We start from the raw sequence: 16,534 nt of genomic DNA, 5'->3' as shown, positions 1-16,534 counted from the left end.
TAGTTGTGTAGTTTTTTTAGTCAAACTCATTGACCCATGTTTCATGAGTAGTGATTCACACGAACCCATTTCTCATGAGAATAAATTGAACACTTAGCACTCATTGGATCTAGGTGATTCTCACAAAGGTGAAGCACCAAGACTTCCTAGGAGGTCACTCATTCGAATACTACTTCACCTTGAGTACACTTAACTATGAATTCTCTTCTATAGTTAAACGCACTCTACTTGCAACCCCATTTGTAAAACCTTTACCAAGTGTTATGCCTTATGAACCATTCAAAATAAAGGCCCTTAAGCTCATAAATTAATAAGTAAAAGATATTTTCCACAATAAGCCAAATTGTGATATTCTTATCATGATTCAAGTGTGTAGTTTTTTAGTCAAATTCATTTACCCAGGTTTCATGAGTAGTGTTTTGGATGAATTCATTTCTCGTGAGAATTAATGGATCACTTAGCACTAGGACTTTCAAGAGGTCACCCATCTAATTACTAATCCATCTCAAGGTACTTAACTATGGAGTTTTCTTCAAAAAACTACACAATTGAATCTTAGTAGAAATATCAAAATTTGACTTACCAAAGAAAATATCTCATGTTTATCAATTGATTAGCTTAAGTGACTTTGTATCAAATGGTTCATAAGGTACAACACTTGGTGAAGGTTTTTCAAATGGGGTTGCAAGAAGAGTGGATTTAGCCATGCTGGAAACTTTGTAATTATGCACGCTCAAGTTGGAGTAGTATTGGGATGGGTGACCTCTTGGGAGGTTTTGGTGCTTTACCTCAATGAGCATCACCTAGATCCAATGAGTTTTAATTTTTTAATTCATTCTCATGAGAGATGGGTTTGTGTGAACCACTACTCATGAAACATGGGTCAATTAGACTGACTCAAAAAAAATCATAGTTGAATCCTGATAGCAATATCACAATTTGAATGGTTGTGGAAAATATCTCCTATTTATCTACGACATGATGGTTTTGAGTTTATATACTGCATATTAGATGCTTAAGATGGAGCATGTGTGTTGTTGTCTTGCATTTTGTCACCACAAAATGTAGGTAACAATACAAAACTTTTTCAAACTAGTTTCGCATTTCTCTAAGCTTATTTCATTATTTAATTGGTTTGTATTGATCAATCAAACAACACCACTTGATATAATGAATCCTTTTATTGAAGGCTTTCATTGAGTCTTTTTCGTTTTGCTTTCTGTCGAGCCTTTGCTTGATTTTTGAGGCCTTCATCATCCTTTTATTTGCTTTTGAGTTTATGTTTGTAGGTTTTTAGTGCTTTTGTTTTGCTCATATCATGCCTTTCACTTTTCCATTCGAGTTGATCTAACCTAGAGCTTAATCAGAGTTGTCAGTCAAGAGATATGACCATTTTAGTGCCCGAAAAGTGGATATTTTTTATGCAACAACATGAACTAAAAATATCATGTTATATTTCTAATTTGGCATTCACCTTTTAAAAAATATAACTTAAATTCACTTTATGTTATGTCTTTTAGTTACTTTATCTTTTAAATTTTCACTTAAAGTAACTACAGTGCACTTTATGTCATATTTTTTTTGATGAATAGTCCTTTTCTATTAAAAAAATACACTCAAATTACAATTCACAAAAAAGGGATCTGGGGATATGAGATCCCCCTATGAAAGAATTCACACGGTCGAAGCAGGACTAAAAACATGGCCACAGCCAAAAACAGAAACTATTCATTAAAAAAAAAAAAGCATATAAGGCAACCTCAGGCTGCCAAAGTAGTACCAGCCGAGGGTGGTGGATCATCTTTTTCATGAAAACCCCAATCATCTTTGGGATTAGGGGGTGGGCTAGGAATAGTCTAGCCATCATCAGCAACAGCAGTAATAGTGGCAGTGTTTGTATCTTTAACCTCTGGCTGCAGAGGAGAGATTGCCAAGTCCAAGTGAGGCCACTTCCTAGAATGCGCATGATGAGTACCAGGAGGAGGAGTCGAGGACCAACCAGAACCACCATAGGGTGAGGAAGCTAAGTGATGCCTCCATCCATCATCACCACCATTGGGAGAGCGGTGGCAGGAAGCTTGGGAGCATGGGGTGTGCGAGTGGCAGCCTGAGGAGTAGTGCCAATGATGGCAGCCACAAGGCATCGAGGTATCTGCTGAGGCATTAGGAGGAACTCTAGCAATAGTGCAAGGAGAAATGCCCCAGTGGTTCAGTAGCTCCTGCAGGTGAGCTATCTCAAGGGAAACTTTGTTAGCTTGCACCTGAATCTGCATAATTACATTATTACAAATGCATGCCTTAGTGTACATAGCAATGTTAACATCAAAAAAGCTGTGTAAAAAGAACAACATTCCTATCTTTCCACAGAGAAAGCAAAATTTCCAACCTAAAGGTATGCCAAATCTAGGCAAACTTTCAAGGAAATTTGAGAGAGTCACCCAGTAAGATCACGTGCCAAGAAAAAGACTCAGGCCTGAATGGCTTAAAAAAGTCATGAATCCAGTGCCAATAATTTTGAGCATGCTTACAAAACCAGAAAATATGCAAGAAAGACTCTAATTGTTCACAAAAGGGGCATCTGGGATTAGGAACCCCAATGTGTTTGAGCTAAGGCCCTAGGGGAAGACCTTGGAAGGCCAGGCACCAAGAAAAATGCGCAATCTTGGGTTTAGTTATAGCATTCCAAATGGTATCAAAGCATTTTCTCCATTGAGAAAGAGAAGATTGCAAATGCCATCTCTGGTTTAGTGTATCCACCATCGGAAGATGAGGCGAAAGCCATCTGTATCCCAAACTTGGCTTGTAATTAGAAAATGGAGTGGCAAGATACCACTTCCAATCAAGCCACCAAGGTCAAACAAACTAAATCCCCACTTTATGAACTAAGTGAACAAGGATGGAAGAAAGCAAAAGGTCAAAACTCTATCGATTTGAACAAATAAGGTGGTATTGTACTTGCATATCTTCCTGGGTCCTAAAACTCATGGTGACCCTTGAAAAGAGGTCCTTAGGAGTTCTGATGCCACGTTTAGAACAACGTAGAGCATTGGCCCCTTGAGTCTTGGTGAGGGGAGTACCCTGAATGGAAAACAGGGGAGACCACCAAATTTTTTGTTGATTCAAGGAGAGGCCATTGCAGAATTCATCTCCAGCCCATTGAAGCTAGGGCTTAATAGCCTCTCAGGCTCTCCAGATGCTCTTGATGACAAATGAGCCCTGAATGGCCACTAGCTCATGCATGATGAGAAGGGTTTGGAAACCAATCCCCTTCCATGCAGGCCTATTGACAGGAAAGCCGAAAGAAATGTAGTGCCGAACTAGAATCTTCCAAGCTTCATCTCCTAAAATAGCCCTAATAATCCATTTTGCACAAAGAGCAAGGCCCTGTTTCTGAGTGGAAAGTAGGCCAAGATCACCAGACTCTTTTGGGAGACAACAAAAATCCCAGGCCACTTTGTGAAAGCCATGATGATTAGAACCAGAGGCCCAGAGAAAATCCTTGAGCAATCTTTCTAGCTTCATGTATGAAGCTTTGGATGGAGCCCAATAGGAGGAGTAATACACATGAGTGGCCGCCAGAATCTTTGAGCAAATTTGGAATTTCCCAACAAGGGAGAGGGGCTTTGTGATCTAGTAGTCAAGCTTCTTGCTAATCTTGGCCAGTACAATATTCCAAAGTTCCACAGGTGATGCCTGGAATGAAAAAGGAATGCCAAGAAAGCGAAAGATTTCCCTGTGTGTAACCCATTTCCACTCAAACTGGCTGAGCCAAGGTGGAGCTAGCAGAAATGACTGATGAAAGTAGAGCATTTTATGCCATTGAATAGTAGAACTAGAGTCTTGACAAAAGGTGTCCAGGCAACTTAAAGCATTATTGATGTTTTCTTCATCCTCTAAAAGAGTAAGAAAGGAATCATCAGCAAAGTGTCCATTGACTAATTGAGAGGATGATTCAGGCAAGGAAATGCCATGAACCAGTCCTGAGGACATAGAATGCACTAGCAAACAGCCAAAGCCTTCCACAATAAGGACATAAAGTGCAAGAGCTAGCAGACAACCTTGCCTGATGGAACAAAAAAGTCCAAAAGCCTCAGATTGCAAGTTGTTGATGGTAATGCAAGCATTAGCATCTCCAAAGAGCATCTCCACGGACTAAAGGAAATTGGGGCCAAAACCCAGAGCTTGGAGCATAGCTAGGATGAAGGGCCATTTAATGCAATCATATGCTTTAGTAAAATCTATCTTTAAAAATATAGCGTTCTGATTGGACTTACGAGCCCATTCGATACCCTCCCAGACAACAATGATGTTATCAAGAATATATCTGGACTTGATGAAGCCAATTTGCTCAGGCCGCACAATTAAAGGCAACATGTGCCTAATTTTGAGAGAGAGTGCCTTGGAAATAATCTTATAAGACACATTTAGAAGGGTAATGGGTCTCCAATTGCATATGTCCTCTAGATCACCGACTTTAGGTATGAATTTGATATTTCCTTTGTTTATAATGGCTCCTAAGCTTTTAGAATGATAGGCTTCAAGATAAACTTTGTGCAGATCAAGACCTATATGCTCCCAGAGGTGTTTGTAGAATTCACAAGGAAACCCATCACACCTAGGGGACTTGTCATCATCCATGGAATAGACTGCCTCTTTAAGGTCTTAGAAGAAAAGAAGTTGCTTAGAAAGCATGTTGCTCAACTACTAGGCGGTTTGGAGTAACAAAAATACACTTTCTGAGAGCTTCCTCCTGAGCAACCAAATTTCCCTATTAAGCAAACATGTTCTCATAGTGATGAACAAATGCTTGCAGGATGGCAGGGAGACTATACATAATTGCATTTCCTTGTTTGATCTTTTTAATCCCAACATTGGTATGACGAGTGCGAAGAGCCTGAAAAAAATCCTTCAAGGCTCTGTCGCCAACCTCCAACCAGTGGAGACGGGCTTTGATTTGGGCTCCACAAGCGGCAAAGTTATCAGCAATTTGTTTGTCATGGCAAAGCTTGTCAAGCTAAATTTGTAAATCCACATCAAAGGGATTTAGGGTGAGAGCCTCAGAGGCTTTTTTGAGGGCAAGCATGGTGGCTTCATATGACTGTTTTGAACATAGCCAATTCTTGCCCATAGATGTGCAGGAACTGAGCAGTTCTGGTAATGGCATCATTCCACCATTGAATCCATCCCCTTTGAGAATCTGGACATGGCTCCAAATTCTAGACATGTAGGATGTGCAAGATGGTGGAAGCATGCATTGCCACTGACATGTTGAGGAAGAATTGAGACTTGGCCACCTTTAGGATAACTATTTGCCAAGAAATGTCAAAATAAATGGGATAGTGGTTAGATAACGTCACATCTAGTAGGGGAATGACAGGTAAATCTGGATCCTCAGAAAAAGAGAAAAAAGATTGCACAGTGATTATAGCATGATCAAGGCATTTTGATATGTGATCAGAGCCAGCTCTAAAGTTGGACCAATTGTGCCAAACCCCACTATCCTGATGGTGGTTGGTATTGGGATCAAAAAGGCCCAATTTATTGCACATGTAATACCAAGCTTGTCTTTCCCCAGTTGTCCAATGATAAGGTAGAATGTCATCTTTGTCAGAGGCCACTTCAACCATATTAAAGTCCCCACACATGACCCAAGTAGCTGGAGGCAAATTGTTAGCTAGTCAAGCCCACATCTAGGATCTTTCCACAACATCATTAGAAGCATAAACATTAATGACTCCAAAAGAATGATTGTTAATGGAAAGAAAAAGCTAAATAATTCTATGCGTGGGGTCAGAACCGTGCGAAATAATGGTAGAATAAAGGCAAGGTGATAGGAGAGTAACTACACCACCTCGGCCAACTTTGTGCTGGGAAGAAAATATTATGCCATCCTACCAAATTACATGACATGTCAAAGAAAGCATGAAACCAAAAATTTTAACTTCTTGTAAATAGAGAAAATCTAAATTACCAAGTCTATGACGGACATCCTAGACATAATACTTTCTAGGGAGGTATGTGAGACCTTGAACATTCTATGATAGGAAGTTCATGAGAAATCTTCCATATCATCTTCATCCTCAAGAGAGGAGTAGTTATTCTGCAAGAAGGTAGAAACATGGTTGAAGTCAGATGGAAAACCCTCTGGACTTATAGCCTATCATTTCAACTTTGGTATCTCCACATGTCCAAGAGGACTGTAAGAACGTAGTGTCACTAGTGGTGCTACGAAGGAAGTAGCAAGAGGAGTACGCACCCCAGCCAAGGCAGAAGCCCTCGCAGCTGCCTTTATCCCTTGTGTGCCAGCAGGGTTTGAAACCTGGGAAACCACGGGAGTAGTTCATTTGTCCACCACTTGCATCCCTACATTGGTTGGAATTGACGATCCTGTGGGAATAGGAGGCACCATGGTGACCGTAACATAGGATTTCTCGAGGGGCAAGAAATTTGAGGGAGCCTTGCCCTGACACCCAACAATAACCCATTCTTCTTTTTTCCCTTTGGCCTATTTGACAGGTGCTTCTTTAGGCACTAGCTTGACACTAGGCATCGCCAAAGGACAGTCTTTGATCTTGTGTTCTATGGACTGACACCTATAGGTGTTGGGGAGGTTCAAGTAAAGCACCTTCTGGGAGAAGGTTTGAGCCCCAACCTGAATTTCCACTGAATCCTTAAGATCCTTAGAAAAATCCACTTTGACGCAAACACGTCGTTGCGAGCGAGCATTAAAAAATTTCTCAGGCTCCTTGGTGACAACTTTGCTAGGGGCTTTGGTAATGGACTCAATGAAAGGCCAGCATGGTAGGGGTAAACTTGGGAACTCGACCCACACAAGAACCCTAAGCTTTTTATCATCTAAGACTGTGAAGTCTTGTGACCATTTTTGAAACACAAGCAAAGAAGAACGCATAGACCAAGGTCCATGGTTAAAGACCACGTCTGCTTGCGACGGGTTAGCGAAGTGAAATCAAAATAATCTTTGGTAAGGTTTTGCACAACGTCAAGGTGGACTCCATAGGAGTCTAGCTCTTGTTAACCCATTCTCAAAGCATAGCTTCATGAGGAGTACTACCCACAAAATAACTTATCAAGGTGTGTTTTTCTAACCAATCACATGCAACATCAAATTCTAGCAAAGCAAGGATAATATCAGAATTACCTCGTGAAAAACCTTCGGGACAAACTTGCGTGGGAGTTTGTTCTGTGGCGGTGCCATGGCAAACCGAAGTAGCAACGTGAACACCAGAAACAACTGGTTCACCGTTGGCTAGAGCCATTATATCCTAGCCTAAAAAACTCCTGCAGTAAATGTGGTGTGACAAGTGGTGCTTACAGAAAGAAAGTTCAAACGAAAAGCCATACACAAAAAACTGAAAGTTTGCATGAAGCAAGAAACCCTAGTAGAGCCTTCTTCTTACATCTAAAATCAAAGATCAAAAATTTATTTTCATGTCATATTTTTAAATTGAGTTACTTTTTGACTTTTCACTTAAGTGACTATATTAACTATATAGTTCAATTTAATTTTTAGTATTTAAATCCAATGTTCTAGTAAATATTACTTTTTAAATGGTATTTACATGTTATATAATTAATATGATATATAAATATAATTTATGTCCCACTTAAATAATATTTTAAATAATTTAAATTGACATGTGCTTATTTAATCACTCAAAGTCATCAAAAGTGGACATTTTATATGTCATTACATGTAAAATCTATCAAAAGTGGACCTTTTTTGTGTCATTACATCAAAAGGCTATCATAAGTGAACATTTTTTATGTCACTACATCAAAATTTAAGTTTTTATGTTTTTGCATCCAAAATGTGAGATGTAACTTAAAATGTGTAATTGCATCTAAAAGGTCTAATTTTGATTGCTTGAACATTTTAAAATATGTTATTGACCCAAAAAGGTCTTATTTGCCTTGTTTGCACATTTTAAAAGATGTTATTGACTCTAAAAGGTCAAATTTTAAACTAAAGCATGTTTTAATATGTGTATTGGCCTCCAAAAAGTTTTATTTTGAAGAAATGCATGTCTTTGCCCTCCAAAAACCCGATTTTGATCATAAATGGAGATTTTCTTGATGGATTTGCATGAGATTTTTTCCATTGGAGGCATTTTTGATTGGCAATGAGTTTTCTTGCATTCAAAATGGATCTAACAAGCTCAAAAACATTTTTGGAAGCTCAAATCTAAGGTACATTTTTGAAGAAATTAGCAAATAACTCCATTTTTTATCCATGTTTTTGCTCTGATCCAAATCAATTTGGCTTTATTTGGGTGATTGCATTGCATGTTGATGCATATTTTGAGGTTTAGACACCAAATCGATTTGCTCATGTACCATGGTGAAAAACATTTTTTGCTAAAAACATCCCAAGCACATGTGTTTCAAAACATTGGATCTTGGAGCAATTTTAGGGCACATTTTGGCATCTTTTAATAACTATTCCTTGTTTTTTTCCCTCTCCCATTTGAATTTGTAAAAGGTTGAAATATTCAAACATTTTTGGAGAATTTTTCAACATTGGAGCCTCTTTCTCCTTCATTTTTGGCACTTAATCTTCATGTAAGTGGACTTCTTCTTTCTTGCTATTTAATTTGTGCTTATCTCGTTGATTTTATACACATAATTTCTTGATAATTTCCACTTGTTGAAATCTATTTCATGGAAAGTGGATTTTTCCTTTAAAAATGAAGATTTTGTTCATTTTCATATTTTTGGTTCTTTCCCAAGTTCCAATTTCGAATTTGTGTGTTGATGTGATTTGCATCTTGGCATGTTTGAGTCACTTTCCAAAGGTATGTTTTTCTTTTGAGTTTTTGTGTTTTGTGCTTGCTTGTTGGTTTTCTCCACTTTGGAGAAGTCACAAGTTCTTTCCCAAGAACTTGTTGTTGATTCACTTCATGCAAAAGCATCATCAGGTTTCACTTCCATCTTTCATGTCACAACACTTCACATCTCATCTGAAAAATGTGATTACATGTTTTCCATCTCATTCACCATCTGTACATGAATGTAATCCCATTTTCCACTTTCATTCGCACTCATCTCACTTCGAAATATCTTACGTGTAATTGCATCTGAAAGGTTTGATTTTGATTAAAAGTCACTTTTTGAAAAGTCAAAAAGATGTCATTTTCATCTTTCGTGTACTTTAACTTCACCTTTTCACCAAAGATGACTATAAAGTTCATTATCCCTCCTCCATTTTTTATTTCCATCTCTCCATATGCATTTGTGCCTCCGTGAGCAAATACATGTTTCTACATCTTTCCATGCTTTCCATCTCATCCTCCATTCACATTTGCATATGAAGTGCATCCTCCATCCACATTCGTATCTCATCTCACTTTTCATCTCTTGTGACATGTTGCACTTACATGTAATCATTTTTCATGCAATAACATCTTGAAAGCCCAAGTCACTTTTTAAAAATCAACAATTTCCATTTGCATGCATTCCCATGCACCAAGCACTTTACTTCGGAAAAAAAGGGAAAAAAGGAGGTAAAGGTGTCGATGGAAACTTGTTCTAAATTTACATCTATACACCATCAAGAAGGTTTTCAAAGTGTTAGAGATTCCAGTTTGTGCTAATCTACAAAGGAGAATTCATGACAACTTGAGTGAGAAAAGTTGCATTACATTAAGTTTTCAAATGATAATAGAAAATTCATCAAAGTCAGATGTTATCAAAAGACACAAAATCATGGTTATCAAGATGAATGTAGTGGCACAAAATATAGGAACTCCCAATCTTGTGATGATCTGAGATAGCATCGCCAAGTACAAGGCCTTTTCAGGACAATCCCTAAGATTGTTTTAATTTGCTTCTGTCTTTCTTCTTGTTTCATATTTGTAATTGAAGAGGATGTATTACATGAATATGTTTAATTACATGTAATTTGAGTTACATGTATGTAAAAGGATGTAATGTGAGTTGCATGTAACCCTATATTTTCTCTTTTAGTTAGACTAGTTCAAAGTTGGTTGAGTTGCTCCCACTTTTTCCTCCACCTTTTTCTCAAATCCTGTATCTATATAAAGGAGTGCCCCCTCATTCTAAAAATCATCTTTTGTTGTATGCAAGAAAGCTCTACCACATTTGTGCAAGAATAACTTTGATTGTGTACTATGAATTTGGGAGAAAAGTGAATAAAAGAACCAACTAGACTCAAAGCTTTGACTAGAAGCAATTGTAATAGAGCAACTTAGAAGCTTTGATTGGACTTAGAGGAAAACCGGTACATTTTTAGCTAGCCTTTGAGTTAGTGAAGGTTTATCGGTATCACTATTTCCAACTCTTGATAGAAGTGTAGTTAGAGATTAACCCTACCCATTAATTGCTCCACGAGTAAGTGGATTCTTTCTTGAAAGATAAGAAGAAAGGATATTGGTAACACCCATTTTATAAAAGCTCTCAACCTCTTGCTTACCTTGACTTGATACAAGGAACAATGAGAAGGGGGAGCCTTCCCTTTAAGGTAGGAGAGACTCTGTCTCACATGCCATGGTTGGTCATCCTATTTTACGACTAGATTTTTACCAAAAATTGTTAGTTGCAAAATATCCACCCAACATGTGTATAGTTTTGTAAGTAGATTTAAGTTGTGAGAATTCCTTTAGATCTATGGTTGGTGATACTTTTATGAAGGATTTCTATGCAAGGTATTGTAACTATAGTTTACGAAAAATATGTTAAGACTACTTTGGAGTGTGGAGATTTTTGTTAGAGTTGTTTGTTCAACCCTACCAACCCACACATCACTTTTAATAAAACTATCTATCACATATAAAGTGAAGAAGATCATGGTTAGTGTTGTTAGGTGGATATTTTGCAACTGATAGTTTTGGGTAAAAATCTAGTTGCAAAATAGGATAACCAGCCACAACGTGTGAGACAGAGTCTCTCCAACCTTAAAGGGAAGGCTCCTCTTTCTCACTATTCCTTGGATCAAGTCAAGGTAAACAAGAAGTAGAGAGATTTTGTAAAATGGGTATTACCAATATCCTTTCTTCTTATTTTTCAAGAAAGAATCCACTTACTCATGGAGCAAGTAATGGGCAGGGTGAATCTCTAACTCCACTTCTATCAAGAGCTAGAAATAGTGATACCGATAAACCTTCACTAACTCAAAAGCTAGCTGAAAATGTACCAATTTGGCTCTAAGTCTGATCGTACTTCTATATGAAAAGCTTTACAATCAGGGCACAAACACTTCTAAAAGTAAGAATACTTAACTATTTTGTGAATTAAGAAAGAAGTACAAGCTATAGACAAAGCTTCTAGCTATATATTTCCACAACTGCTCCTAGTCAAAGCTTCAACTCCGATTGTTTCTTAAATCATTATACTCTTTTATCGAACACATAATAATAACATGAATCAAGGCAATAGGCAAAAATTATAGTCAAAGCTTTTAATTTTATCTATCACGATTGCTTCCAGTCAAAGCTTCAAATCCAATTGCTTATTTTATTCACTTTTCTCTCAAATTCTTACTACATAATCAATGTTATGCTTGCACAAATGTGGTAGAGATTCCTTGCATACAAAAAAAGATAATTTTTACAATAAGGGGGCACTCCTTTATATAGGCACAAGAGTTGAGAAAAAGGTGGAGGAAAAAGTGGGAATAACTCAACCAACTTTGACCTAGTCTAACTAAAAGAGAATATAGGGTTACATGAAATTGCACATGCAACTCACATTACACCTTCTTATGTACATGTAACTCACATTACATGTAATTATACATCTTCATGTAATACATCCTCTTCAGTTTACAAACATGAAAGAAGAAGAAGAAGAAAGACGAAAGAAAATTTAAACAATCCTAGGGATTGTCCTGAAAGGCCTTATACTTGGTGATGCTATCCCAGATGATAACAAGATTGGGAGTTCCTGTATTTTGTGGCATTGCATTCTCCTTGATAACCATAGTGTTATGTCTTTTGATATCTTGACTCTCTTCGCTGAATTGTCCACTGTCACTTGAAAACTTGATGTATTCAAGCTTTTCACGCTCAAGTTGTCATGAATTCTCATTTTTAAATTGACACATTTTGGATTTTCTAACACTTTGAAAACCTTTTTGATGATGTTTGGATGTAAACTTGGCATAACTTTCCATCAACACCTTTAACTCCTTTTTTTTTTCTAAAGTAAAATGTTTGGCACATGGGAATGCGTTCAAATGGAGATTGTTGATTTCAAATGTGACTTAGGTTTTTCAAAGCATTATTGCATGAAAAATGAGTACATGTAAGTGTAACATGTAATGGGAGATGAAAGGTGAGATGAAATGTGGATGTAGATGGAGGATGCACTTTACATGAAAATGTGAATGGAGGATGAGGCGCAAAGCATGGAAAGATTTAGAAACATGTATTTGCTCATGGAGGGGTGAATGCATATGGAGAGATGGAAATAGAAAACAGAGTTTGAGGGAAAATAAACTTTAGATTCATCTTTGGTGAAAAGGTGAAGTCAAAGTACATGAAAGATGAAAATGACATCTTTTTGACTTTTCGCAAAGTGACTTTTAATCAAAATCAAACCTTTGAGATGCAATTACACGCAAAGCATTTCGTGCAATCGTGATGTATGAATGGATGTGAAAAGTGAGATGAGTGAAAATAGAAACAATAAATAGGATTACCCGCATGTGCGGATGGTGAATGAGATGGAAAACATGTAATCTCATTTGTCATATGAGATGCAAAGTGTTGTGACATGGAAAAAGGAAGTGGAATGTGATGATGCTTTCGGATGAAGTGAAGCAACAACAAGTTCTTGGGAAAGAACTTGTAACTTCTCCAAAGTGAAGAAAACTGACAAGCAAGCACAAAACTCAAAAGAAAAATGTACCTTTGGAGAGTGACTCAAACATGTCAAGATACAAAACACTTCAAAAAAAAAATTTGAATTTGGAAATTGGGAAAAAACCAAAAACAAGAGAATGAATAATTTCTTCATTTTAAAAGAAAAAATGCACTTTCCATGGCATTGATTTCAACAAGTGGCAATCATCAATCAATAATGTGCATGGAAATAGACATCCATAAATCTTCACTACTACACTAATAAAGTGTATTCAATGAAGGTTATAATGTTTTGACCATGAAACATGATCTACCCTGTGAAAGGTTTTCCTTGTTAAAGGCTTATCAAGATTGTTAGGTCTCACCTTGTTAGAGGATTTCAACACCCTATTAGAAGTGTACCTTGTTAGAGGACTTCAACTTACAACTAAGTAAGCACCCTATTAAAGGATTTCATATAGCTTGTTAGGACTACTTTGTTAAGATATTTAACTGAAATCACCTTTTAGAATGTCTCAACATAGATTCTGCGATTAGCACTCGCTTGCCTAGTAACAAATCACCTCTAAACAATGTCTAATTGATCCTTCATGATCAAATGTCTCAATGTTGTATCCTTTTCTTTGTCCTCTATTCTTCTCTAACTAATTTTGCAATTCATTCTCAATTCTAAGTCACTATGAATGCTCTGCATGCAAACTATCTTGTTTACTCCTTTAATTCCTCAAACATTCCATAATCTCTTTGTTTAAGAGTTTAGGGCTTCATCCTCCTTAATAAGACTCTGGTGGATTAGGGTTAGGTATGAATCCACGACTGAGATTCATCCATTTTGTCGCTTAATCCTTCCCATTTTTTGATTGAGTGCATGTAATTGCATATGGAATCCAATAGAGATTCATCCTTATCTCTAAAATATCAAAATCTATCTTTAAGTCAGCTCAAAAAATGGTTTACATAGTTGTTTGTACCATTACAAACAAATATGTCAAAATTGTGTCACTCAGCATATGAAGTCTATGATGCTAGACATGCACTATATTTCTGTTGTGACTTGACACCTGCATTGCTTGACATCCACTATTTGCTCAGCTCCTGAATCACTCGACATGGTCTATCTACTCGGCACATGAGTGACTTGGCACTCATTACAACTCATCATGGTCTAATATTTACATGTTGTGCTCGACATCTATTACTAGTTCGATATGAACTAAGTAAATGATTTAAGTGTGTTGACACTCATTTGTCAAAACCAATCTGAGATCAACAATCTCCCCCTTTGACATGAGTGTCAAAAACACTTGAATATTTACGATCAACCTTAATCCCTCAAGCATAACATATCCATGACTTGGTTTATATACAAAATTACAAAATTTCAAAACTTTGCACTAACTTGTATACCTCAAAATTTGATAACTCCCCCTGAGTTAATATGTCTGTATCATATCCAAAATTTGTGCTCCTCTATGAGTAAATGTGTCTCTACTGATACACTTTGACTTCAATGCACTGATACTCTTTCATCTAATATGCTCTCCCTTAGTTGATATCTGTCTCCCTTAGCTGATATATGTCCCTTTTTGCTGCTTTCTCCCCCAAAAATATATCTCCCCAATGATATATCTACAGCTATGCTCCCCCTTTCTTATTTATTTGAGTTAATATGTCTGTATTGTATCCAAAATTTGTGCTCCTCTCTAAGTAAATGTGTCTCTACTGATACACCTTGACTTCAATGCATTGATATTCTTTCATCTGATATGCTCTCCCTTAGCTGATATTTATCTCCCTTGATATATGCCCCTTTTTGCTGCTTTCTCCCCCAAAAATATATCTCCCTAGTGATATATTTGCTGCTATGCTCCCCCTTTCTTATTTATTTTCCTTTTTTTCATACTCCCCCATATTATGTTTCTCCTCCATTTCTCCCCTTTTTGACACTTTGTCAAATGGGCTATACACCTATGGTGTGTTTGTCCAAAAAACATTTGTGGACATCCATTGCTATCCTTATAACTACATCCCAGTTATCACATGCAACATCTAATGACTTAATTTGGATTGCAAGCTTAGCAACAAGGTGCACTAGACCATCTAAATTAGAAAGATTAGGGTCTTTCTTCAATAAAATTTTAACATAACCTAGCTCCGTGTGCATTATCTCCATATGTGGGGTGAGGGTAGCTTGAATACTTGTCGATTTGGCTCTAATATTAGCATCATCTATTGTTAAGATAGCTAACTGACTCTATGTCTAAAGTATTGTTCTAAAATGCTTCTCACTCTAAGCTTGATTTGATGGTAGTCTTGCACCTGATGCAGATATTTGACTTTCCAGACTCAGAATGTGACTTCTAGTCTCTTGGGTGAAGAGTGTAGGATTGCATAGTTTTGTGTATAGTGAGAATGTATTCCCAAGTACCTTCTTCACATTCTCAACCTTTGTTGCTAATGCAACTTTTTGTAGTGACATCTCACTAGATATTTTCTCATTTACCTTGCCTTGAAACTTCTTTTCAGACCATTCTAAGAGTTTTGCATTTGTATCAAGGTCTTCATTGTTGACCTTCTCCACTATATCTATTAGTTGTTAGGAATAAGGTGTCTCAACCTTGGATAATTCCTATTCTTATTATTTGTTTTGTAAAATGTATTTCTTGCAAATAATGTTGATGTGTCGGCATCTTGAATTATGTATAAGGAGATCATAGCTAAAACGGTTATGACGGATTCCTATGACACATAAGAGCTATGTTAGGAAGATTCAATGACAAGTGAAGACATGTGGCAACTGATAAATTTGAGTACTATTCACTCACCCCAATAGTGGGAAAAAAATTTTGGGGTTCCTATTTTCTAGGAGAATGGTAAAACCCTAGTACGATTATCTTTGGGAATAGCCCTAAAAGTGAAGCACATGTTATAAGCATTTTTAGGGTTGTGAAGAGGTGGTATGCAAAAAAGTGTATTGTTGGTACTGTGAGTTGCTACTGGAGTCTTCTATTGTCACTGTTGAACTTGCATTGCAAGTGTATTGTAACCTTTTATTAAAGATAATACATTATGCAGGTTTTGGAGGGGTGGGGTTGTTTTACCGAAAGGTTTTTTCCCACTGGCAAATCTTTGTGTTATGTATTTCTTTCTCTATCTATTTTCTTTATGCTTGCTTGGCTGAAATATTGTTGTTTACATGATATTGGATCTATAAGTGTAAAAGATTTTAATAGGATTTGCACCATACTTCTCTTAAGGGATTAGTGTAGGAAGTTGTTTCCACACCTGAGTTTCCTCACATTAGTGGCTTGGTCTCTTCAGGAATTGGTAGACTAAATGCATCTAAAAAGATGTCCTTAATATCCTGAAGTGCTTGCTTCTGCCTGTGTTCTCTCCTAAGCATTTCTTGATGCTTTTTTCTTTCTAAGGCTTGTTGTAAAATGCCTATTTTTTCCAATGTCATAGTATCATAGTCATACTTTAGAATTATAATTTCTTCATCAAGAGTTATATCTCCATAATGTATTACCATTTAAACTTTTGATGAGCTTGGGCTTGGCACTGATATTTGCAATAAAATGGCTTCTGTGCTTGGCTTCTGAAGAGCTTGTGTAGAAGGAGTGCCAGATGCTAGTAAGGCTACCAGTGCTTGGATGGCCACTTGCTCCTTCACCTTTGTTGTTAGCTCACTCTCT

Source organism: Cupressus sempervirens, chromosome 2 (assembly GCF_028749045.1).
Source record: "Cupressus sempervirens isolate cs-2001-9-10 chromosome 2, ASM2874904v1, whole genome shotgun sequence".
NCBI classification, from domain to species: Eukaryota; Viridiplantae; Streptophyta; class Pinopsida; order Cupressales; family Cupressaceae; genus Cupressus; species Cupressus sempervirens.
This window is presented reverse-complemented; position numbering follows the sequence as displayed.